The sequence below is a fragment of the Peromyscus maniculatus genome, chromosome 3 (assembly GCF_049852395.1).
Source record: "Peromyscus maniculatus bairdii isolate BWxNUB_F1_BW_parent chromosome 3, HU_Pman_BW_mat_3.1, whole genome shotgun sequence".
Classification (NCBI taxonomy): Eukaryota; Metazoa; Chordata; class Mammalia; order Rodentia; family Cricetidae; genus Peromyscus; species Peromyscus maniculatus.
In genome coordinates, this window is record NC_134854.1 from 102596381 (window position 1) to 102623059 (window position 26679).

General features: G+C 36.6%; 1 protein-coding gene across 2 annotated transcripts in view; it reads left to right on the top strand.

Annotated features, from left to right (window-relative positions):
* Nucleotides 1-26679, top strand: part of Lrrtm4 (leucine rich repeat transmembrane neuronal 4) — an 800827-nt gene that overhangs the window by 769630 nt on the left and 4518 nt on the right. The window lies entirely within an intron of this gene.

Here is a 26679-nt window from a genome sequence, read left to right on the forward strand (position 1 = left end):
CTTCTGGCCTCCATAATCAATGGATAAATGTGGTGCATAGAAATGCATGCATGTAAAACACCCAAAAATAAACTATTTTTATTTTTATTTAATAAAAAGAAAAATAAATAAAAGGACATTGAGCAGAGACACACAGTTCCACAGAATCATATGATTATTCTTATCTCTTGTGTGAATACCTTTAAAAAGTCAGCAGAAAATTTGATCTAAACTAGATCTTGCTTTACAGGCTTTCTTGTACTTATTTTGAAATTATCTCACCATTTTCCTTGGATATCATTAATCTCAGTCATTGCTAAATCCACGTGGGTTAAGTAGAGAACATTAAACTTTGTGTCTTTGCTGATGTTCCAGTACTGGTAAATGTGACCTTGTGTTCAAGCTCATTTTTGCTCTGATTGAGTTAAAGACAGGTTATTCACTCATTGTGTTTGTTCTGATTCTGTATTGAAAATTACAATATCTGATTATAGAGATACACGGGGAGAGACAGAGAAGGTCACATGATTGAATAACTCCTTCTGTAATCTAACTCTCACATGTTGCTGCCACACACATGTCTTTTGTCTTGACCTGAGGGCAGAGTCAATTGCAGTTCTGTGCACATTTCCATAGGACCTTGTACTTAGTTCAATTACATTCATTCACACACTGTGCTGGGAGTATTTATTTACTTGATTCTCCCACTGCCCTATGACCTCTTTCAGTTATAATGATGATTGTGACCCAGTACTCCAGATCAAAAATGTTCTCCTCTTGAGTTTGAGGCAATACTCCAAGGCTTAAGAAAAGAAAAGAAAGAAAAAAAATGTTCTCCTCATAACAACAGCAAGAGGCCAGAGAGAAATTTAACTTCCCACTTATTTTACATATTCAAAATAATGCATGGGATGTTTATCTGTCTCTTTAATACCAGGGATCTTTCCCAGCAAGTTTTATCTTTTAGTTTTCAGGTTATAATATCATTGCAACATTTCTCACTTCCCTTTCCTTCTTCCAAATTCTCTCATATAGCTCCTGCTGTCCTTCAAATTCATGGCTTCTTTTGTCATTAATTGTCCTTGTATGCATATATGTATATGTATATGTAAACGTATACTTATGTGCATATGTATAGAGGGACATTGCAGAGAGGGGGTGGAAAGTTTGTAAGAGCCAGAGGATTAGAGATTTTACTGTGATATTGTGTCTCCTAGCAATATCAGATGTTACATCCATAAAGTGCCACCCATATGGCTATCCAAATCCAAGCTAAATAAGGATGACACCAATGGACATGCCAGAATGGACAGAAAAAAAATCAACTGTTCTTTTAATACTTCATTTCTATATGGTGAGCTTTCTTCTGAGTATAAAACAAATAAACTTGTATATAGAAAGAAAATAATTGTTTATCATAAGGAATTCCTTCCCTGGAACCCCTGCCAGGGAGTTCTCAGGGTTTGTTTCTTACTTTTCCTTAATATTGATTCACTGTGATAAAACATATAAAATTAAACTTTTCCAATTTTAATGTGTATGTATGCGTGTTTTGTATGTGTGTGTATGAATGTTTGTATGTGTGCAAGTGCATGTGTCTCTGTATGTGTCTGTGTGTGTGAGCGCGCGTGCGCACAAGTGTGCATGTAGAGGACCAAAGTTGGTGTTGCGAAGCTACCTTGGCTACTCCTTCACTCTATTCATTGAGACAAAGTCTCTCAAACAAACCAAGAGCTTACCTCATGGCTGGTCTCACTAGCCAGCTCACTCTGGGGAACCTATTCCCTCCATCTCAGTTGGAACTATAGGTAAACCATCACACACACACACACACACACACCCCTGTAATTTGTGTACAACGTGAGCTCTAGTCCTCATGTTTGACAAGTGCTTCAACCACTGACAGCCCTGTCTTTAGGCCCCACAACTCATTTTTTATATTTGCACAATGAGTCCCTTGAGGTTAGAATCCACTATCTTGGAGAAGTGTACTCTGGACAACATAAAGTTTTCCATTCAACTATGATGCCTTTCCTGTAAATCCTCTAACCTTATTAAAAGAGTAATATGACCTTGATTTAACTAGTTTTCCCATTAACTCCATTTCATCTTTCTGTTCCCTAGCTCCAAATTTCTCTCTCCATTTTTAACAGCACATGCAGTGTGGACTTGTTTTTTCAGTGGCCTCAGTAGACAATCAGTTGTCTGTTATGATGAGCTTGCACCCTGGCCATGAGTAAAGCATTAGAACGTCATGGGGGGCCAGTCAGAGCATGCTGGATAGAGCAGTGCAGAGGTAGATGGAGGAGATAAATGTTATTATCCGCTGGAAATTGTCACTAATGGCAGGACAACCTTTTAAAAACAAACTCTAATCTCCCTAGGACAATTGCAGATTTGCGTTAGTTGTAGGCTGCATCAAATAGCTGATTGGTCAGTCAATAAGACAAGGGCTTACTGTGACACATGGAGTCCAAGATCTAATCTATAAAACATTTTCCTCTTTGCTTCAGAGTCAATGGTGAAGCAGCATTGGAGGTAGGAATGTGAAAGACCTGGGCAGCTAACATGAGGAAGAGGAAGGTACACCCCTCTGAAGGCACAGCCCTTGGAAGGCACACCCTCCTCCCTCAGTGATTTGAAATCCAATCCCTTTACAGCTTCTCTCAGGTCCCAGTAGTGTCACCCTGGGAAACAACTCCTACAGTTTGAATCCTGCCAGGGACATTTAAGATCCAGATTATTTACATACTGAGATTTCCCTTAGTCAGCATTTCCCACTCAACTGTTATGCTCTCCAGATCAGTTTTATTTTCTAGATCCTTCTTTTTTAAGACCTAACTTTACCCAACAGATCATTGATTCCTGTACATATTGATGCTATCTTTCCTTTTCATTTCTTCCTTTCATCTTCCTCCAGCTGTGGACATCAGCTTTCCCTGGAACCTTCCAGTGTATGTCCCCCAAGTATGCCTTAGGGTCACTGAATCATCAGACTAATGTTGGAAATTGTTTTCACAAAAAGAAAAACAGTGAAATTTTACCCTCCACTAGTCTTCACTGTGCTCAGCAAATCGTGGGGTCAGGAATTTGCTGACCAGGATGGCTTTGTACTCCATCCTATCAGCATGGAGAAATGAAACACTGGACAAAGTGAAATAATACTCCAGTTTTCGGTTTTCCTTAGATTCTTTTTTGCTAAAAAAAATTATTTATTTTTACTGTATGTGTACCAAGTGTGAGCAGGGCTCATAGATGCTAGAAAAGGCAGTTGTATTTCCTGAGACTGGAGTTATGGTTGGATGTCACCCACCATGTGGTGCTGGGATTAAAACCCAGGCCTCTGGAAAAAGCAGTTCTTAACTGCCGAGCTTTCCTTCAATCTTTAAGCAAAATGTGTTGGGTTTGTCAGCCAGGAAAACCATGTACTTCTTTGCAATAATCTAGGGATCTGTTGCTTCAAGACAAATAAATTGGAGGGGAGTGCTTAAAAAGAAAGAATCAAAGATTCATATATCTGTACCTTCCCCAGATATTTTTAAAAGCAAATTGTCCCTTTCATTCACTGGTTATTTTGCTTCTCCCATTTGTAGACAAAAATGGGAAAAAATAAAGGAGACTTGAAAATACGTACCAAAGAGTAAAGAATTATATAGTGCATATTTGTAAAATTTATTAAAATCAGTGATGGCTATTTTTATTTTAAAGTATTATAGCAATGAAATACAGAGTTGAAAATGAACAAATACTGATAATTTTGATTATGAAACCTCAGTGGATCAGACTAATTTTGACTTCCTTGACTTTCTTTCATCTGTTAAAAATGCAATCTGCAAATTTTCAAATCTACAAGTAAAAGTCATCAATTGGAAAAGATCATTTATATCTGTTTTTAGCTATTACTGGTTCTTTTGGGAAGAGGACAGGACAAGGCTTTTATATACATGAATGCACCACAGATGTGGTTACCTGCAGGAGACCTGCACAAGATCAAGCCAGTTAATAATTTAGCATGCAGTGCTGAGGGGCTCTGGATGCCCCAAGGCTAGCAGAAAAACTGTTGACAGTTGATGGCTGCTAAACATGGAAGAGTAAATCACAGACATCACTATTATTCTGCGACTAAGAAAGATTTTACATCCTTTCTGTCAATGAAGGCATATTCTCTAGGACAAGCAGAGGGAAAAAATATGAAGCTTCCCAAGACACTCTTCCAGGTCACAATTTGGGACTCCGAAGACACTGAGAGGACAGAAGCAGTGAGGAATCTTGTAGCTCAAGTGTGTGTTTTTCAGAAATCTGCCAAGTGTACTGCTCAGGATGACATCCACTGGTCATTTTGGTTCTTGGGGACTGACAGGCAATTCTGTAGACTCTATTTGGCTCTTCTCTGTCTTTTCACATCTACCCTAAGAAAAGTCAACACTGTGATGGTGTGAAGCCATGCTGTTGATTCAGAAGGGAGTTTATTAAGCTTCATGTACATTGAGTAAGTTTCATTTCCACTGTGTATATTCATCTTAATTACATAAATATGTTAACAAGAAAGTTTTTTCTTACTTTGATATCTTAATAAACATTTTATTAGTTCTTTGAGAATTTTATATAATGTGTTTTGATCAGTTTCACTCCCCCTTTCCCAACTCCTCTCGGATCCAGCCTCTTTTCCTTACTTACCCAACTTTGTGTCATTTTTTTTTTCTTAAACCCATCAAGTCCAATTTGTGTGGCTGAAATATTCTTGCATGTGTGGTCTTCCATTGGAGTGTATTCAAATACTCTTAAAGAAAACCGACTCTCCCTCTCCAATTAGGTATTAATTGCCAATAGGCTCCTTGGTGAGGGGTGTGACTTCATACTCAACTCTTAGCTTTTGATGAGATTTTCTCAGCACGGGTATTATGCTTGTTATCACAACTGCTGAGGTCACATGTGCAGCTGTCCTGCTGTTTCCAAAAGACACTGTTTCCTTACAGTCTTCTACTACCTCTGGCTCTTACACCCTTTTTGTCCCCTCTTTTGGAATAAACTCCAAAGAAGTGCAGTGGAAATGTTCCATTTAGGTCTGAGCATGCTCCAGTCTCTTTTTCTTGCATTGACCACTTGTAAGTCTGTCTTAATCATCACCTACTATAAATAGAAGTTTCTCTAAGAGTTGAAAGCCATACAAATCTATGAGTATAAGGGTAAGTCGTAAGATTTCATTTAATACTAGGTCAATTTAGAAGAACCATAGCAATAGGTTCTCCTTTGGGACCTATGACCGAGCCACGGGTTCTTCATTGAACATATGTTAACCAATCATTTACTATGCTCATAACCTTTTATGAAGAAATGTATTACAAATACATGTTAAAGTTGGAATTAGTACTAGTGAAAAAGTCATAGTGTTTGTTGTCAGCTTGACACATTTGGGAAGGGGAAACTTCTCTGGAAAAAATGCTTCCACCAGTTTGGACTTGCTATGCTTGGGGTGCCATTTCTTGATTGATAATTGAGAAGAAGGACATGGCCCAATGTGGGTGGTGCCATCCCTGAGCAGACGGGTCTGGGTTCTATAAGAAAGATACCTGAGCAAGCAGAGTTAGTAAGCCAGTACCTGGAACTCCTAAATGACCTTTACCAGGGTTCCTACCTCTAAGTTCAAGCCTTGGCTACCCTTGATAATGGATTGTAACTTAGAAGCTTAAAAGAAGATAACCTTTTTCTCCCCAATTTTTATTAGCCAGAGTTTTATCATAGCAACAGAGAAGCAAACTAGAACAGAAAACAAACACTAAAAATACATTCCAAAAAAGCTATGAACATGTGTCCTAGATTACCATAAAGAAAGTGATCCCAAAGGTGTCAAATTATTTGATTTGATTTTCCCAGCTAAAGGTCACTGTCACAGAATATACTTTCTCAGGAAGTTATCCAAGCCACCTACTAATTACTTAACAGATTCTATGTTATAAATTGCATCATTGTAATTTGATTCTTTCTTCTGCCAAATTCTTCTAATCGTTCATTTTAGCACATTAATTTTTCCACAAGCTTAACTTGAGGAGAAAAATTAGGGTATGACCATTTGAAAAATCTTTCTGTTGTTACAAATACTGCTAGTCATTCATGCAGTACATTCCTATCCCCGAGTTTCATGCAAATTATTCAGAGCAGATGCCAATGTCAACACAAGATCAGAATTTTCAATTACGTGATTATACTTCCTCCTTTGATAATCTAAGCAGCATGTTGTCTTTAGAGGATCCATAAGTAAATAATTTATTTTGTAAACTATTGGTAAATTGAGTGTTGAGATAGCCATATTGCAACAACAAAGAGTTGTGAGCACTGTCTTTAGGGAATTTGGATAGGAGAGAATAAAATTAAAGTCCCAAATTACTGTAGTATATCTTGGAGAGGAATCTGCTGCTGAGTTTACTATGAGCCTGCCTGTGAATTAAATTTGTTCTTTACAGAATAATTTATTTTACAATCAAGGTATTCAGGATAGCTGGAACTGAACATACAGTTTTCTGTGTGGTCCATTTACATCTCTATTTTCACAGTATTGCATTTTTGTGGAACTGAGTATAGAAAACTTAACATGGAAATTTGGTCCTGACTGAATGGCTGGCTACCTATGTGGTGGTATTTTTATAAATCTTTTCAAATGTGCAATAATGATATTAGTATGGTAATAGGAAGCCATCCATGCATGGTATAAAGAGACTATTATATTCTGCATCAGAAAAACAGCATTGTCCAATAATAAACACAACTTAAATGAAATGAAATATCACAGAGCTCCTAACTTTGAAAACATGTTAATTATTCATTTTATGTTGTTACATGAGAGAAAAGCCTAAATATCAGTTTAATCTCCTTGCTCAGTAAGAACTTTGCAGGTCAAGGTGGGAGCTCTCAGCTGCTACTCCAGCAGCATGTCTGCCCCCTGCTGCCTCCACTCCACTATCACAAAATCTATCCCCTTGGAACCATAAGCCCAAATAAACCATACTTCTATTAAAAATAAATAAATCAACAAGAATAAGAGCATATGAATGCCTCTGCATTATCTATATGGGCTTGGTTTATTTTAATAGGCAAATGGTAATATAGGACCTAAACTTTTCATTTGATCAAATATGGAACATTCTGATGCTAACCCAAAATAATTTTGAAGTCTGCAATGAATCATAAAATATTAATTACTGTACTATTTGTTTATATAAAAGGGATAATGAACTAAAGAAGAAAAATTATTTTCAAATAGTTAATGAGCGGGTAACAATGCTTCCTTTGGTAAAAACAGCTGTAGTCAGAACTCAACATTAAATCATTTGAATATGCCAGGACTTGAGGGATTGATTGAACTCAAAAGAGACCATTTTATTTGGAAATTAATTTCCCAAAGTAGTCATTTACATTTTCCCATTTTTCAAAGAAAGGAAATTCACATAGCAACCCTGTTTAAAAATGCAAACACTGTATTATCCCCACCTAGTAATTCAACTCAGAAGCAACAAGCCCTCCTCAGTAGTTTCATCCTGAAAACTCACTCATTCCCTTCCATGTCTCAATCTGAAAGGGTCCCTATGGAACACTGCAGTTAAAATTCAGAGGACCATTCACTTAGTTTCTTCTATTTAAGTGAGCTAAGATGAGCAAGATATTTGCCCACATGGCCTGTGTCACTTGAGATTACTTCCCATACCTCAGAAGGTTCTCTGAACACTTACCACGTGACTTTACCAGATAAGTCTTCTCTAAGCCGAACCCTTCACTGGATGTTTGATATCACAGCCTTGGATCACAGATTATCTGTTGCCTCTTCCTCCTAGATCCATGATTTCCCATCATAGCTTCTCTTTTCTTCAGTAAGTCACACGCTCTTTAAAACACTGTCCTCAATATGCTTTTGTCCATTGTGCATCTCCTAAACAGGGTCTAGTGAGACTTATAGTTACATAAAGGACTTATAGTTACAAAAAGCACAAGAACACCTACGTAGGCAGAAAGAAATCTGTTGTATTTTATGCCTATTTCAGTGTATCAGTTAAATTTTTTCTGTAACTAATCAAATGGCTACATTCTTTTAATTTGCTCTATTATAATAAAATGTCTTATGATGAAATTGTTCTCTTTCAGAAATTTACTTTATGATTTTTTCTTTGTCACAGCTTGTTAAAATAAGTGATTAGTATGTTTATTTTCATTTTTCCTTTGTTAAGATTAAAAAAGATTTTATATTTACCTTTAAATCACTAAAAACAATTTGTTTGCTCATTTTATGCTGATAGGGTATAATTTTTTCCAATAACAATTAGCTCTAGTTTTTTTTGTAAATATGTCTGAACAGTTTAATACATAACATATAATGTACCTAAGCTAGCATATGCTTAAGGTAATATCTGATTTAAAAAAATTAAAGGACACATTTAAGAGATCCATAAACCTCTAAAATGCTTAATTTTTCATCTATAATCTTTTTTTAAGATACACTGTACATACTTTATTTCTCTAGTAATAATTTAAAGCTTATTTAATTATTGGAAAAAATACAATGCATATGTATTTTTAAAATATATTTTCTTTTAATTAGCTATAATTTTCTTAAACCAAAGAAGAATTTGATAGTGATGGAATATAGGAACTATAGAACTGTTTTATATTTGGCAAATAAAATACATTACTTCAAAACTAAAACTCCCATATCTTTATAATTTTTAAAATTCTTGAATTTTTCATTACTTTTTCTAAAATATTTTGGATATATATATATGTATATATATATGTATATATATATATATATATATGGAAATTTTAAACTTTTATCTTTTATGTCTTATTAATTTGCTTTGAATCAACTTTGTTTGTAGCTAACATGTTTTATTCCAATTCAACTTTTGGAAGCAAACTACATTCCTAAGTGGAACAATACTAAAAATAAATAAAAAAAAATCACTCAAAAGTCAGCTTAAACTGAATTATGTGAATTTCATCGAAGATAAAATAAACCAGACAAAGTAAAGCCGGCAAGAAATAGTTTAGTCAAAACAATTGTATTAGGGGAGTCAGGATTTTCCAGTGCTGTGAAAAGAATGAATTGAGCCACTAGTATTTGCTAATAGACACTTAGAGAAGTCAGACTCTTGTCGTTGTACAGTGACTGAGACAGAAGTGCCATTTTTTGGAACTCATATGTTGAAGTGATTGCTTCCAGACCCTTGAGGAAAGTATGCCTGATGTCAACTAGGCAAGATTCTGAGGAAAGCCTTGTATCTCTCAAGGACAGAGCAAGAACTAAAATATGCATGTTTTCACAAGTCAATGCATTTTAAACAAGGAATCAGGGGGACAAATCAAGAAGAAATATGTTTAAAATTTAATCTAGCTGAAGTGAACAATAGGTAACTTTGATCATTTTCATAACTCTTTTATAACTCCTTTGCCTACTTTCTCTTTTCACAATCCTTTTTTTTCACTACTCCACACTACGCTATCAACATTTGTGTAGACATTTTCAAGTTTACTGTTGTTATCACCCATCACGATGCCTTACTTCAAGTCGCTGCAACAGAAAGTATTGTGTACTTAAATTATTCTGAATAGATTAGGGGCTGTAAAGTCAACACTATAGACCAACCCTGTATCTGGTGCATTCTAAAATCTTTTTCCCCTTGGCAGAATCTTGCAAGAGTTTACATTTGACAAGCAAACCCTCACATTGAAAAAAATATAATCAAATAAAAATAAAAAAACTCTTTGTAACTATTGTATAAATGGGAGCCTGTGCAAGTGTTCAGTTTGCTTGAGATTTCCAGTGTCAAGACAAGCTTGGACTCTGGGAACATCTAGCACAGTGTGAGTTCTTAGTTGACCTAGAAAAGGTCTCTGAGGGACTAAGAAACAATTAGGAATTTAAATGGAGACACAATTTATGTAATTATTTATATTATTTATATAATTAATAATATATGTATTATTTATGTAATTCTTTGAAGTCTCTTTTACAAGGGCACTGGGCTCCTCATGTGTAACTGACTTGCATGGACTCTCAATACCACAATAGAAATCACAATCACAACAAGCTCAACACATAGGAGAGAATAGACATTCAGTCTAAAACTCCGTCCTTATTTATATTCTTTTAAGTATTTTCATTCTCTTACACCTAGTGTCCTGAATTTGACACTTATTTTCTATTCTTTCTATGATGAGATAAGTAAAACAACAGACTATAACTTTTTTTTTTTTCTCAAAATCATGTGGGTGAATTTTCCTCCAATTCTTCATTATTCAGAGGGGAAGACTGAAAGTAAATCAGATGATGATAGGGGAAAAAATGGATATAGAATCCAATGCAAGAGAGATAAAAGAAGGCATTAATCATGGTACATGCTAAGAGGAAGATGCCTCTTGTGAGGTCTGACTCACCCCTGTTCTGGGTACCACAGCAGATGCATGGGAAAACAGCCAGAAACTGAATTACTTTTCTGTGCAACTGGCAGTGATTCAGGAAATCAGACACAGCCGTATGTTTCAGGAGAAGTCTCCAGCCAGTGCTGTTTGAATTGACAGGCTGAGCTTCAGCTCTCCCAAGCAATTGTTCAGTCGTGTTGAGGAAGCACAGCAGTTAAAGTGATTGCGTGTGGAGTCCTCTGTGCTGACTTCCTACTCCTCTGTTCCCTATCCCTACAAACAAGGTAATTTTAGTGGGATGTTTGTCTGCTCTCATCTAAATCAGACCAAGTAGTTCTGAGTCAGACATTGTTTCCTGTCTGCAGTCTGACTTCTGCTCTATTAAATCTTTCCAAATAGCTGACCCAGTCATTCTAACCACACACCCCTTCCCATTTCTGTCTTTGATTGTTTCTTTAATTTTCCATTTTCTTCTTGTCTCCCTCTCTTTCAAATATTGGCCAGAGCCTGAGTGTGCTTTCTCTGGTAACTTGGGATTTTTAATCCCTTCACTGTGAAGCTGTTTCATCTTACTCTACCACATGAATGCCCACAAGCAGATTTATCTGTTCTTCACCAAACCACCCTCTGGATACCTCCCAATATTTACAAACTTTCCTTTAAATGCTAATAAAATTGTTCTTGAGCTTCCTTTCTAGTTTGTTCTTAAATTCTTTTATTAATGAGACTAAGAACCTTAAGAATGGTCCCCAATTTCCAAATAGTGGATGGTATCCCAGGTGAGGTTCCCCAAATTTTCTGTTAATATTCTTGTCACCATATAACACATGTTGCTTTTAAAATTAATCCTTAAAATAAAACCTAAACAAGGACCTAAGTAAGATGAAGGAAAAATACATATAAAGGTCTAGGAATACCACCCTAAGCATTTATCTAACAGCTGCATTTGACAAGCAAACCTTCACATTAAAAAAAATTAAAATAAAATAAAAATTAAGAGAATAAACTCTTTGTAACTATTTGTATGCTGTGGGATGGTCTATATGTCAAATTGTTCTGATTGGTCAATAAATAAAACACTAATTGGCCAGTGGCCAGGCAGGAAGTAGGTGGGACAAGGAGAGAGGAGAATTCTGGGAAGCGGAAGGCTGAGGCAGAGAGACACTGCCAGCTGCCGCCATGACCAGCAGCATGTGAAGATGCCGGTAAGCCACCAGCCACGTGGCAAGGTATAGATTTATGGAAATGGATTAATTTAAGCTATAAGAACAGTTAGCAAAAAGCCTGCCATGGCCATACAGTTTGTAAGCAATATAAGTCTCTGTGTTTACTTGTTTGGGTCTGAGCAGCTGTGGGACTGGCGGGTGACAAAGATTTGTCCTGACTGTGGGCAAGGCAGGAAAACTCTAGCTACAATTGTATAAATGGGAGACTCTGCAAGTGTTCAGTTTGCTTGTGCTTTCCAGTGTTAAGACCAGTTTGGACTCTGGGAACATGTAGCATAGTGTGAGTTCTCAGTTGATCTAGAAAAGTTCTCTGAGGGACTGAGAAACAAATAGAAATTTAAGTGCATACAAATGGAGACAAATAATTTATGTAATGTCACATGTTTTGATTAAACTGCTGGGGGTAAAAGTCCTGCCATGACTTTGTTAGTAGATTTCTTTTGCTAGTACTTTATATATGAAAGGAGATGTACTAAATACTGCTTGTTTTTAATAATAAAGGATCTTAATACATTTTACTGACAGGTTTTATTTTTTTTTAATTTTGAGAAATGACTTCTGAAATAGGAAATCAACTTTTCCAACTTCAAACAAAATTTTTCACAAATAAAAAACACATTTTAATTAGCTCTCTCATGAGCTCTAGATTATAGCCCTACATGTCTGAGGTCACATGGATATTTGCCTAACATCCATATATACATATTCTCTGTGGCCTCTATTATTGAAAGGTAAAAAGCAACATGATCAATACAGGACTAGGGATGAAATTTCACAACAGCATTTCTCTAACTGGTGCTACCAGATGTAGTTTTTTTTTCCTATGATGTAGTATCCAGACTATTTGATTATTGAGTGTAGAATTGAACAAGACACAGCAAAACAAAAGCATATTGACTAAATTGCACACTCTACAGTGAGAAGTGGTTCTAGCAAGCAGGTGGCTCAGTGTCTAGAGTTGCATGAGGGGTTCTTTTTTGTAAGTCTAGATGGAGTTAAGATCTAATCCACAGTGACAGGAATTGGGTGGATCTTTATCCTGATGGACATATAGGCTGTTATGGACAATCTGTGTGAGTGTGTGCTGACCAAAGATTCCATAACTTTAAACACAGGAATATACTGCCATACACATGTATGTGACAGTTAAGTCATGGATTTTTTCCCCTGCTCTGTTACTTCAAAGACAGATTGGTCTTCATTTGGACCCAATACCAATTTAAGCTTTAAATCTTTTTAAAATAACTCCTACTAGTATGTACTCGATGACAAATCACTCAAAGCAAAGACTTTCTGACCACTGTCCTACTAAGAAAGACAGACAAATTCTCCCAGGAATATCCAGGGTCACTGGGCTGTCCATAGGCCTTCTTACATCACTGAGAAACACTTCCTTCTAAGGAATTAGTATTTTTTGTGAGTTTTGAAAAACAAGAATATATATTAAATTGGACAAAATAAAGCAGGTCCAGTTTCTTTCAGGTACATTAATACAGCATATTATATTTTCTCTGATGGAGAAAAAGTCTACCTTTTATGTAAGTGCCTTTTGGGAATCTGTATTTTCTGCATATTGGGCAACTCCAATGAGCTATACTGTCTCTCTCACCTGCCACACTGGTTGGGATTCACCTGTAGATACTGTTCAAACATAGATAACTAAGCCTAAAAGCCAGAAGTTTTATTGAGTGAGTCTGAGATGGAATCAGACAATTATTATTTCCCACAAGTTCACACTGTTGATGCTCATAGGAAGCATCATTTCTGAAGGTGCTGATGGTCTCTCTTTTTGATTTTATGCAGTTTTGATCTAGACAGTGTAGACACACAGAGCTGTCCTCACATATTAAACACCATTGTCATCTTATAGATGTTTAATCTCAAACAACTGGTGCATGAAGCTGTGCTCCGCAAACCGAAATACAAATAGGAGTAATTTATTCACATCCAGTGAGCTTGGGGTGAGACCTGAGGTTTCACATGTCAATCAAACTCCTTTGAAAGGTGACTAGACAAGAAGACGAAGATTCCAGAAGACACTGGTATGTCAGCTTTACAAACTTGGTAGGGTTAGTGAATTTTGTTTGTTTGGTGTTTTTAATATATATATATATATAATTAAATCCAGTGTATGTGTTGGCAATTGTTAATATGAATAAAATTGCCCATAGTGGCCAATGGTGATGGATGCCTTGAGCTAGAGTTTTAGGCTGTTGTGAGCAGCCAGATGTGGGTACTGAAAAACAAAAATATTTATTCTGTAAGAACACTTGAATTTCACAGCTAAGTTATGTTCTCACAATTACCTGCTCTCAACAGAAAGGGACGTTTTGTGTTCTCAGAAGAACAAAAATAAATAAATAAGCAGAGTGTGCAGGGAAGCAAAAATGGACTTTACCTTCTGAAGTAACTCATTTCACATCTCAGAGTGTATTTTTAGTCTTACATCTGATCGGCATTAAGAACATTGTCTAATCACTGGATACCTCTTTTTTACTTTGTGCTTTTCAGGGTAGATGTCGTCTAAATAAGGAAGAGCTCCTTGAGTAGCATTGGTAAATTAATAAAACAAGTAGCATAATGACTCTTCTGGTCTTGTCGGTATATTAGTGATCACCATTTTCTCCTCGGTGGTCTGGTATTGAAATGCAAAATTTATGCACCCCAAGGTTACTGAAAGGAAATGATGATTATCAAGAGTCCATCAAAGAAATAAGGGTCAGGACTGGGGAGATATCACAGCAGTTTAGAGCATTGGCGGCTCTTGCAGATGACCTGAGTTCAGTTCACAGAACCCACAGAGCAACTCACAACCATTCATATCTCCAGTTCCAGGGAATCTGGTGCCACCTTCTAATCTCCATGGGTATTATATGCATTTGGTGCATAGATATACAAGACAAAAACTCATACATATAACAAATAAATAAACCTTGGGGGAAATAAAACCAACAGAAGTCATTCTACACTTTAATGTCTGTCATTATTCAATCTCCCCTTCCCATAGTCTGATTAGAGTGATGGACACATCAAGAATAAGTTTCCTATGTCTCACATTCAGGTGAATTTCAGTAGTTTACCCCCATCTATATTCTACAACAAGTGAAGAGGGGAGGTAATTACTCTGCTTGAAGTTAGACCCTGAAATATTAGAAGCAGGAGGAATCATGTTTTCAGCAAAGGCTTTGAAATGACAAGGGAAGTCTTTGTTCTTATCCTGCTAGAGAGATATTTGCAGGGGTGCTGTGGGATGGTCTGTATGTCAAATCTGTTGCTCTGATTGGTCAATAAATAAAACACTGAATGGCCTTTGGCCAGGCAGGAAGTATAGGCAGGACTAACAGAGAGGAGAATTAAGGGAACAGGAAGGGAAAGGGAGTCACTGCTAGCCGCCACCATGACAAACAGCATGTGAAGATGCCGGTAAGCCATGAGCCACATGGCAAGGTATAGATATATAGAAATGGATTAATTTAAGCTATAAGAACAGTTAGCAAGAAGCCTGCCACGGCCATATAGTTTGTAAGCAATATAAGTCTCTGTGTTTACTTGGTTGGGTCTGAGCAGCTATGGGACTGGTGGGTGACAGAGATTTGTCCTGACTGTGGGCAAGGCAGGAAAACTCTATCTTCACAGGGGAATTGTCACAGTTATTATAGACTATGTATATGCTTAATGTAAGGATAAAGCTAGAGATGCTGAACTTGTGTAACATCAGCAACCAAGGATACCAGTGCAGAAGGATTCAAGCTTAAAGCTAACCAGGGCTACAAAGTGATCAGAACATATTGTACTAACATATATGCATGTACTAATATATATATATATATATATATATACATATACATACATACATACATATGTGTGTATACATATATATGTATATTTGCAAAAAAAAGTGAGTTCAAAGTTAGCCAGGGCAACTTATTGAGATCATTTTCAAAAATTTTATATATATATATATATATATATATATATATATATATATATGTATATGTGTGTGTGTGTGTATGTGTGTGTGTGTGTGTGTGTGTGTGTGATGGACAGGCAGCTATGTAATATAACACTTGTCTAGCATGTGTAAAATTTTGGTTCAATCCCTGTACTACAGGAAACAAAATAAGAAGAGAAAAGTTTGAAGAGTAAAACTATACTTTTTTTTATTTTTTTTTCTTTTCAATATTTGTAATAATCTTTGACACCAAGTGTGTCTTCATGAACAGCATGCTCTCCAGCAAGGGGCTGTAAGACAGACTGGGAGAGACCCTTGAAGGCAAACTGGCTGCAGCTTTGGTCTACCATCATCGCACACGTTTCTGATCTGCTTTTAAAAGTATACTTTAACTGTGAGAAGACAATACTGTTCTATAATTAATGCTGTACACCACTCTCAGTTAGCCACAAAGTTGGAAGGGAGAATAACTTGTGTACCTTTATAAACAGTACTTAAATCTTCTAGAAGAAACTAACAAGTTTATGTATGTCTTTTGCATGCTGCAGATACCAAATTCTCCTAATGAAAGGTCAATATTCATCCTATAACAAAATCCGCCTTCTCCATCCACTTGTAGATCTATTTATCATGGTGTCAGCCAGACTCGCCTTTTGATATTAAGTTTTGAAATGCATTATGTTTTTTGTGAGGGATTGAAGTAGTCATCACCCCTGGGGTTCTGCATGAAAAGCAACTACACTTCTGTTTCCCTGCTGTCCTACTTCTTTAGAAAGTAGAGACTGACAATCCCACCTGTCAGCATCGTATATTTTCAAATCAAAACCTGATATAAACTATATCACTTATTTTTCAAAAGGACTTCCTGTTTCTCAACAGCATGCCCATAAACTACTCCTGTCTCTCATATATTTCTTAAGTATAGCTTTCAAAAATCAATTGACTGTTCATCATAAATTCTTTATGAAATTGGCTTATATTGTCATGTCAAACTATAGGCACTTGAAAACTAATGTTTCAGTGACTTTTATGCCAAACATTTCATTAAATCTTAGGCATAGGCTTATTCAATATTTCATGGAAGCTTTCTATTCCTGGTGAATTGAGCAAGAGACTGACTAAAAACTGAACACAACTCCAATGATATTTAGGTCTAGGAGACAGACCAAATTTTTGCCCAAATTGCCAAAGCAGAGAGGAGATAGAGGAATGGAAGAAGGATAGGAAAAGACCTAATGCAGCGAGAACACTCAGTGTCAGGGTAAGTCAGTGATGGTCTTTCAGGGTTCAAAGTTTGAGTCAGAAGTACTGACAGTTTCAGACTTTCAAATAGACCTCAATCTTGAAGTTTGAACCTCAAGAAAGTTACAAAGAGAAAATAAGTACAATATAAGGAATGTTTAGATGAAGAAGTTTCGATCTATCAGTGACATAATGTGATTTCAGATGAGGAATTCATTTACACACCTATGAAATTTCCCTATTATAAAGTGAGGCCTTTGTGCTTATCTTGCAAGACAAGTACTTAAAGAGAAAAAAATTCAAATTTATCACAGAGTTTTCCTATCCTCAATACTTCAGTGTAAACAGAAAGAGGGCAATTATTGCTATGAACAGGATTACAGTGATTGAGAGATCAGAGAAAGGGGGTTAATTGCCTAGAACCACCAAGCAATAATGTTAGCTTCCACCAGTATCTTTTAAAGTATTAATATATCTATCTAGAAATGATTATGCTCATAATGAATTGCTGGTCATAGCCTACATATTTCATGTGCAATCATCTACATTTTCCTACGCCCTCTCTTCATTTCAGGTACATAGATTTATGTACTACATTATTGGAAGTTTTGTTGCAGGTATTGAAAATGTACAAAACCTTTCTTGACAAACTTTATTTCTGAACATTTCTAAAGGCTTATTCACACTATTGCTATCTATTTTTCAAAGCAGCACTTTAAAAGAGTTTATAGTAATTTAACAAAGCCATTTCATCTTTTCTTGAGATTGTATATATATTAGGTAGTAGATAGTAGAGATGTATGAATATACGGTAGAGAGGTATATATATATATATATGAGAGAGACAGAAAAACTGATAGAACAGAAAGAGGATAGAAACAGAGGATAGATAGACACATATATACATAGATATGTAGATAGATAGATTGATACATACATACATACATAGGTAGGCAGATAGATAATAGATAAATAGATCATAAGGCTCATGTTTGCAAGAAATTCAATACAAATTATTTGCCATCTTGGCAACTGATTCTTGGAGTTGCATTCAGAAGTCACATAAAATTAATTCTCTGAAGCTAACTAGCAAGGAGGACCCTAAGAGGGATGTATGGTTTGCCCTGTGAAGGAGAAATCAATGAATTCTCCATGAGCAAACTGGGGAGCCTTCATCCAGTAACTGATGGAAGCAGATGCAGAGATCCACAGCACTAGGCTGAGCTTCAGGAATCTATTCTATGAGAGAAAGGAGGGATTCTATGAGCAAGTGACATGAAGATCATGATGGGGAAATGTAAGGAGACAACTAGCCAAACTAGTGGAAATACATAGCTGTGGAGCCCTCATGGGATTGGACTAGGCCCTCTGCATAAGTGAGACAGTTATTTAGGTTTAACTGTTGAAGTGGCCCCATGGCAGTGGGATCAGGATCCATCTCTGATGCATGTGAGGGCTTTTTGGAGCCCAGTGCCTGTGGTGGGACACCTTACACAGCCTTGGTGTGGGAGGAGGGGCTTGGATCTGCCTCAGCTGAATGTACCAGGCTCTGCTGACTTCCCATGGGAGACCTTGCCTTGTAGGAGATGGGAATGGAGGTGTAGGTTGTGAGGGGAAGGCTGGGGGAGGAGAGAGTGATCTATGGTTGGTGTGTAAAATGTATAGAAAATTTCTTAATAATAAAAAAAGAAGAAAAAATATTAAATTTCGGAAAGAATATAGTGAGACCTTTCTCTACCCACATCTAATAATAGGTTCTGTTTCATGCATTTAGGTCTTTTCTGAGGGTCTAAGTTTATGAAGAATTATGAATTTATATATTATTGCTTAGTATACATATTAAAATATTTTAAATATCTGTTATATTTTTTCAACAATAATATATATCAGTTTTCAGAATAAACCAATGAACCAATTCAGTGGTAGGGTAAAAGTTCAGCTAGTTGATTGAGTTTAAAATTTATGAGCTTCCCTAGTGTTACCCAATGAGGCTTCTTGCTGAAAGACTGGCACATTTTGTGAAAAATAGCTTCTGATTCAGTGTGTTGGGAGCACTGAAAAAGTAGGAACCAAGGATAAGTCCAATGATGGGGATTAGTCTCCACAAGTCAGGGCGCAAAAACATGTGGTCTCCTCACACTGATATACACAATATCTGAGGTACTAGGAGGAAGCTGTACATACTTCTTTGGGATGGAGTGCAATGTAATAGTTAATATTAATTGTCAAATTCACATGCAGTATAATAACTGTGAAGAGGGCTCTCTGGGCATGCCTGTGGGCATTATCTTGATCATACTAGTTTAGTTAGACAGCTTGCCCACTCTGAGTGGCACTATTCCCTGGTTGAGATTCTTGCCTCTATTAATAGAGCATAAAAAACTGAGTGAGCAGCAGTGTGCATTCACCGCTCTCTGCTTTCTGGTTGGCTGTGATACTACCAGCTGCTTCAAGGTACTATCTCTTTAATTTCCCTGCAATAATAGACTATGAGTCAGAATAAAGGTTTTTTCTCTGAAGATGCTGTTTTCAGAGAATTTTATCAGAGCAGCAAAAGGAAAACTAAGACAGGTGGTGAGTCATAATGCTAGAGTTTAAGAATCCAGTGAGATGTTATTGGTAGGTAGAGCAGAAATGTGGCAAAGAAAGAAACAAAACTTTCTAGAAATACTGTAGGTTGTACAGAGATGCTTACCAGATGTTATATTTGGGGGGTTGGCCAAGAAAAAAACAATGAAATACATGATTGTGGATTGATTCACTTCCTTTGGAGAATATGAGTATCTTGCTATTTCATTCAAGAAAACAAGGGCCAGAGAAGTCTGCCATGCTGATGCTCTGTGTTTTGTAAGAACATGAGAATGTGAGTGTGGTGGTTTATATTGGAGTATGGTTATTCAGAATCAGGAGAGAAACCCTGTGATCTTGACAGTGACAGCTATAGTTCTGGGTGGTACACACACATACACACAATAACACACACACACACACACACACACACACACACACCATTTCTCCCTAGGATTAACCACAAGAGACGGCTAATACCATCCACTGTGTTGACTTTTGATATTTCCAATGCCTAAAACTGTCCTCTCTAGCAGTCCTCAATATGTTTCAAGCTCTCCTCATTGCTTACTTGCTAATACTTCGGGTGGCTCATTCTTTTGCCTCTCTTTTAAATTTATCACTTGATAGAAATAATTAGGAGGTGTGAGTATTTTTCAAAAGTGGGAGTCTTTATTTGCTTTTAAGTACACAGAATTATCCTTTCTTCTTGATAGTGCAAACAGAGTGGGCTATTACAGCCATCCCAGTAAATTAAATTACTTTTAAAAATAAAAGGAGTACATGGTGGAACGTTTAGCTAAAGGAGTTCTCCAGCTGACTGAACATTTATGGGCAATTCACCACCAAGCTAAGGTAAATTCACCTACAAGTAGCTATTTAGAAAACATGTGTATAATGATAGTTGTTAAAATTACCCAACTGAATTTGTCCTAACTTCAAACCAAATATGCACATCTCCAAACTGAAGGATGGCAATATCATCAATGATAAGAATATGAAAGGACCTAGTGAATGCAACTTGGTGAGGCAGAAACTAGTAAGTCATAACAAGTCCTAGTTAACAAGACTTAACTAAGACTATTTAACATTTTGATAAAAGCTATGCAGAAAATAAACAGGGCTTTGAAAGAAGGGATAACTTATATATGTAATTCTGAATGGAATGGTATTTTAGATAAGGTGGTTAGAGAGGACCTCTCCAGAAACATGACATTTGAACAGAGGATCAAAAGATTAGCATAAGCCCATTGGAGTTGGGAAGAAAGAAAATGAAAACATAGAAGAAAAAGACAGCATACTCTATAAAAAAAAGAACTGTGAATACCAAGACCTAGGTATAAGAGAGGGCTGAGCGAGATTGAGAAATACAAAAATAAAAATAAAAATAAAAAAGGCATATTTTTAACTTTGGCACAAGAGGAAGCAGAGGTGGGTTACCTGTTTATGATTTACTGACCTTTGAACACAGTGACCTCTTTCACAGAATCACCACAGTTCTCTCCCCTGTGTTAGAAGCTGCCCCAGCTCAGGAGCTCATTCTCTGCTTTAAGAGCATCCCATAAGCTCTTCACTCAAAGAGCAGTCTGCCTTGATCCTCCTATAGCATGCTTGATCCAATATGACCTCGGGGTGACTTCAGAGCTCTCACCTGAAGTTTCCTGTCTGAATTCCAAGTACCAAGGTTGTGTGAGTCCAGCTTTTTGTCTGAGAGCCACTGAGAGCTTTATTCTGGGCAAGACCTGGGTCTTCACTTGGAAATCCAGAGTGCTCACATGCTGGGAACTCTGTTCTCCTGACTATGAGTATTCAACCTCAATGGTAGTCAGAGAAGACCAGGCTCATCTCACTTATTCAGCTGTGAATAATTTCTTCAGATAAAGCAGCTTCATTTTCTTCTTCTTTACAGACCCAGAGGACTGTTGTATGCCTACATTACAGAAATATACCCAAACAAGCTGAGTTTTACTTTTGGTAGTGATTGTATTATATTGCAACCCATGAGCCTTAAATAAAATTCAAATTCCATTTCCATAAGTATTCTCATTCCCCATCACTTTAATAAAACACTAACCAAAAGCAATTTAGGACAAGAAAGGGTTTATTAATCTTATATCCCCTGGTCACAGTCTGTCACAGAGGGAAGTCAGGAAAGGAGCTCAAGCAGGAACTTGAAGTACAAACAATGGTGGAATGTTGTTTGCTGACTCTCTTCCTTCACTTGGACTCCTGAATCAGCTTCCTTATACCACCTATGACCACTATCCCAGGACATGATGCCATTCACAGTGGGTTGGGCGTTCCTACATTAATTTACAAAACAATCCCCCTTAGATGTGCACATAGGCCAGTCTGATCTGACAACTATACCTCCATTGAGGCTATTTCCTCAGACAACTCTAGGCTCTGCCAAGTTCAAAGGTAAAGCTAACTATGACACTAGGTAAAGTTATATTAAAAATATTCATCCACATTTTGCCTATGTCTACTTTCACGCTGTCGAAGGAAATGTCAGTAGTAAACACTAGAGTCTGTGTTTATAGAAAGACTAAACTAGCACTGATTCATGATAGAGTTTGGCAACCCTGTGATAAGTATCTGTCATGTGAATGAATGAATGAACCCATAAATAAGTGAATTATGATAGCAAATTCACTTTTATATAATTGTACCTTAATAGCATATACTTTATGGCAGAGATCCAGGCATTACCTTAGACCCATACACTTTTCATTTAAAGAATAAAAACCAACATTATTTATGTACCATTCAACTTTGCTGCTCTAAAATGTAGTCAATCAGAATAAAACTTATAATTGCATTTTCTAAATGGGTGTATCCTATTCCCATAATTAAACTTGTATCTCAACATTTCTCTCTATTAGAAACAGCCAGGCTCCTAGAAGTTCCTTTAAATGGTTCTAGAATCAGAGCAGTCATCATTTCATTCTGTCAATGCCTCTGAAACCTTCTGGGGTTTTCCTTCTGCATCTGTTATTTGGTTCTGAAGTTCTACCCTGGGGTATAAAATTTTGTTTTACAAAGGCATATGCCTGGGAGAAACTCAAGCACCTCCCTTACATGAGAATTCTATTTCAATTTTACATTTTAAAATAATTTCTCCTTTTACTGAATATTCACTACACGGTTACAGAGGAGGTACTGGAGACTCATCTGCTCTATGTTCAAAGAGCAACCACTACCTTCTAGTTAGTAAAAAGACAGATTCTTACATAAAACAAGTGTAGGGTAGTATAAGCTATTTAATACAAATCCAAATAGAATAACACCCAAGTTCATATATAAACTGGAGCAAGGCACCATTCACTGAAGAAACAGGGAGAACTTCATGTTTCTGGTTTTACCTATTAGTAAATCATGCCATTTTTCTAATGCATTGAATTCCTCATGAACTCCTGAGTTCTTGAGATTATTTTCTACTATAAGGTGTGTGTGTGTGTGTGTGTGTGTGTGTGTGTGTGTGTGTGTGTGTGTGTGTTATGTGTACATGCTCGTGTGTGTGACTGTCTGTCTGCACATAGCACCAGCATGAAGGTTACAGCATAACCTCAGGTGTTGGGCTTCAGTGCCCACCTTGTTTGAGACAGGGCACCATGCTGTTTGTCAGCCCTGAGCTTTGTGGGATTTTTCCATCTCTGCCTCCAATATGCTGAAGGGGCAACTAAGTTTTTACCCAACTAACTTAAATCGGCTAAGGTTCTGTTAGCTTTCAGTTAACATTCCTGAAATATGAAACCAGTTCCCCACCTTGTTTACATGTACGTGTTTGATTCTCATCACATACTAAAAAGTAAAAGGATTAAAGTCAAAGTTACACATTCACTTAGCAATTGCCATTCAGTTTAAATCAGTTTCACTTCCAATAAATGAAGTGTCCGTCTTCATTAAGCAATTCAGCTGTATTGAATCCCTCCTCTGGATTTATATGATGATACTTTTTTAATGGTCTGAATAGCCTGACACAACCCTTTAATTCTGGAAATTAGAATCCAAATGTCATTTAGGAAATTGAAAATCAACTTTTTATGACTTCAGTGGAAAGAACTCATACTGATATCTGAACAATGGCCATGAAAAGTTAATAAATAAGACTTATGATAGACCACAGTAATTTAAGAACAATCAGACACTTCAGCTACCTATAACTAATGTTTGAACCTTTGAGAAAAGGAAGAAACACTATTGGATTTCCATGTTGATATTTCTAAAGTATTTGATCAAATTTAGCAAGGATCCATTTTATATTTTCCTCACACTTACTGCATAGACACATTCATTTCTCTTTTTAAATATAATTATTACAGATATAAAATTATGGAATCAGAGTCATTATTGCAGGTTTTGAAGCTCTATGCATACCTCTGTAATTCAGTCTTTCTTCCAAAAATATAAAATATGCCATTTCCATAATGGCTGCCTTTGAAATACTAATACAATGGGCCCTCATAATTCAGAGAACTGTTTCATTGGGGATTGTTGTTGTGTTTGTTGTTTATTGTTTTTACACCTTTCTACTGTGTTGAAAAAAAACTTATTCAAGGTAAAAAGTAAATGATGTTTTTAGGAAAACCAGAAAGTTCAGTAATGATTGAGAACTTCTTGATGCACAGGATAGGACTGAGAGCTTTGATTAGGCACTGTGCATACCCCTTTGTGAGCCCTGCATCTCTAGAAATGGAAACTGGAAGACCAAAAGTGCAGAATATGCTTCCAAGGACAGTGCTAAGCTTTAAAGAGCTGGAATAGATGTTCTCAGTAGATTTCTTATTTTGTAAAGATCAGAAAAGACTTTCAATGTTACCCTAGGCCAATGAGATGCCAGGACTGCTCCATTTTCAGAGGTATAGCCAGCAATCAGGAGAATCAAAATTACTTGTAATTAGCTTCTTCCCTCTGTAACCTACTTCAGATGTAGTTATAAAATACACCTCTGTGGAAGTCTATATGTGACTTATGTTCAAATGTACATATAACCCAGAGAAGTTAGAACTACAGAAGAGCATGATGTATTTCCCAGATTCTTACTATTCTGTGCACCACGCATTTGTCTTTAAATAAAGGACAGCTTTCAGTGCAGCCAATGAGCAGCCAGGCATGCTAATGAGGACATCTTTAAATAGTGTTGTTCTGCTGAGCTACAGAGTGGAGCTCAGGAGAGAATGGGTGGAGCATGGGGATCCTTTTGTAAAGTAGTAAGAGCACATTTACAAAACCATGAAAGCTATATAAGGGGAACTTAAGGACACTTTGTTTTGACTACTGGAAACAACAATCCACACAGGGACCCAGGTGGTTAATGTACTGTACATTATTACTATAAAGCACAAGACCTCCTTCTCGTAGCTGCTCCAAAACCACAATTTCAATTGATTACATGATGCCCCAAAGAATAGATTCAAAGAGTAAATGAGCAAATGCTGCAGTTATCCTTTCAAAGCTGGCCAATTCATTTAGCTTTTGATTATTTATTTATTTTGCCATTGGTCAGTTTGGAAGAAAAAAATGTTACAGTGGTTTCTAGCTTGTAAGAATTTGTTTCAGGTACAATAGAGAAAATGCCATGGGCCCCTGCTTACTAGAGTAAAAAACAGTCCAACTGTAAAAGCAAAACAAATTTTCTGAGTTCAGAGATGCTATGACATATATATCAAGATGTCTGGGGTTAATAATGCTCCCTTGATATTTGAATCAAAATGACATTGAACCTCATGATTTTTTTTGGCTATGAAATTGTTCTCTTACATAATATTGTAAACATAAGAGCTTTAAAAAAAACATGGAAAATCCAACAGTGTTGACATATGAGCTGCTGGTTTTCATCTTCAGATGAACCTGTTTATAGAGAAGGCTCATGAGTCTCTTATTTTCTCTTACAAACAAGACTACTGCATACTTTTGGATTACAGTGTCTTCCACCTACAACAACTATGGGAGAGACCACGACAACAGAAGGCATGAACAGAGCCACAGCCAATGCTTCATGTGAACTTTGATGTTTTACACTAACCTGGTTAATCTGTAAAGAGAAAATTGAGCCATTCCTTCGAGTGAAAATTGTGGAACAAGTGTTGGCGACATGCCTCAGCAGGAAGAGGCACTTGCTGTCTACCCTGACGACCTGGGTTTGATCTGCACGGGTGGCTATGGTAAAAGACAAAAGTCAACTCCTGCAAGTTGTACTCTGACCTCCACACCTATGTTGTGGAACATAAAATTAAATTAAATTAAAAAAAAATAGTAAACAGAAGAAAAAGAAGAAAAAACAAAAGGTACAGAATAAATATTCTGTGCCCAGTAAAAGTTTCTGTACTTGGAAATTACCTGGTAAATTTTTAACTTCTTTTTCAAGTTATTTTCTACATATTAATAACAAAATAAGAATGGATCATCGTATTCATAGGAAAGTCTTTCCCAAAATATCTCCTCCTGCTCAATTCCCTGAACAAAGTTGTCTGCCTCCATTTCTGTGCTTTGTCAGAGCTGTGTTGACTCAAGACACAAATCATTCCTCTATCATCTGACTCACTTAAAAAATCCCACAGGGCTTCCCTACACAGAAATGACAGTTCATGTCTAGACAGTTTGCTACCTTCTACAAAGATATCTGAATGGATAAGAAATAAAAATGGGGCTGGATATGTGACACAGTAGTTAAGAGTGTAGCTCACTGCCTCTTCCAGGCAGCTAGACTTGTCAAAGAGTCTTCTGAGAGGTGTCCTTCAGAAGTCCTTACTGCTTATGTGTGATTTAAGAAAGTAGGGGTCCTTGACAATCTGATCACTGTCAGGGACGCCATGAAGCTGTTTCTTTCCTGGGTTATTGAGCTTCCCTGAAGGATGGAATGTTTCACTTCCCTTTTGAACGTCCTGTGTCAAGATGGAAGGTTTTATCTCACAAAAAATTGCTTCACAACAACTGTGTAGTTAAAAAAGAAAAGAAAGCTAACTAGCAGAGACCTAATTTTTGTCCTTTATTTTTAAATTAATGTTTTATTTAGCATACAAAGAAATGGATTTCATTTTAACATTTTTATGCTTATACCACACTTCATTTCTTCTTAATTTTTAAAATTATTATTTTTTTATTTTGCTTGCCTATGTGTATGTATGTGTTTTTAGGTCATCACCTGTTTTCCCCATTCTCTCCATCTCCATCTCACTGGCCCCAACAGTCCCCACTTCTGTTTTCATGACTTACATTTTTATGATATTTTCTTAATTAAAGAGGTGATTAAGATGTTATCACAAAGAATGTCCAAAGGGTACCGAACCCACCCCCACAAAA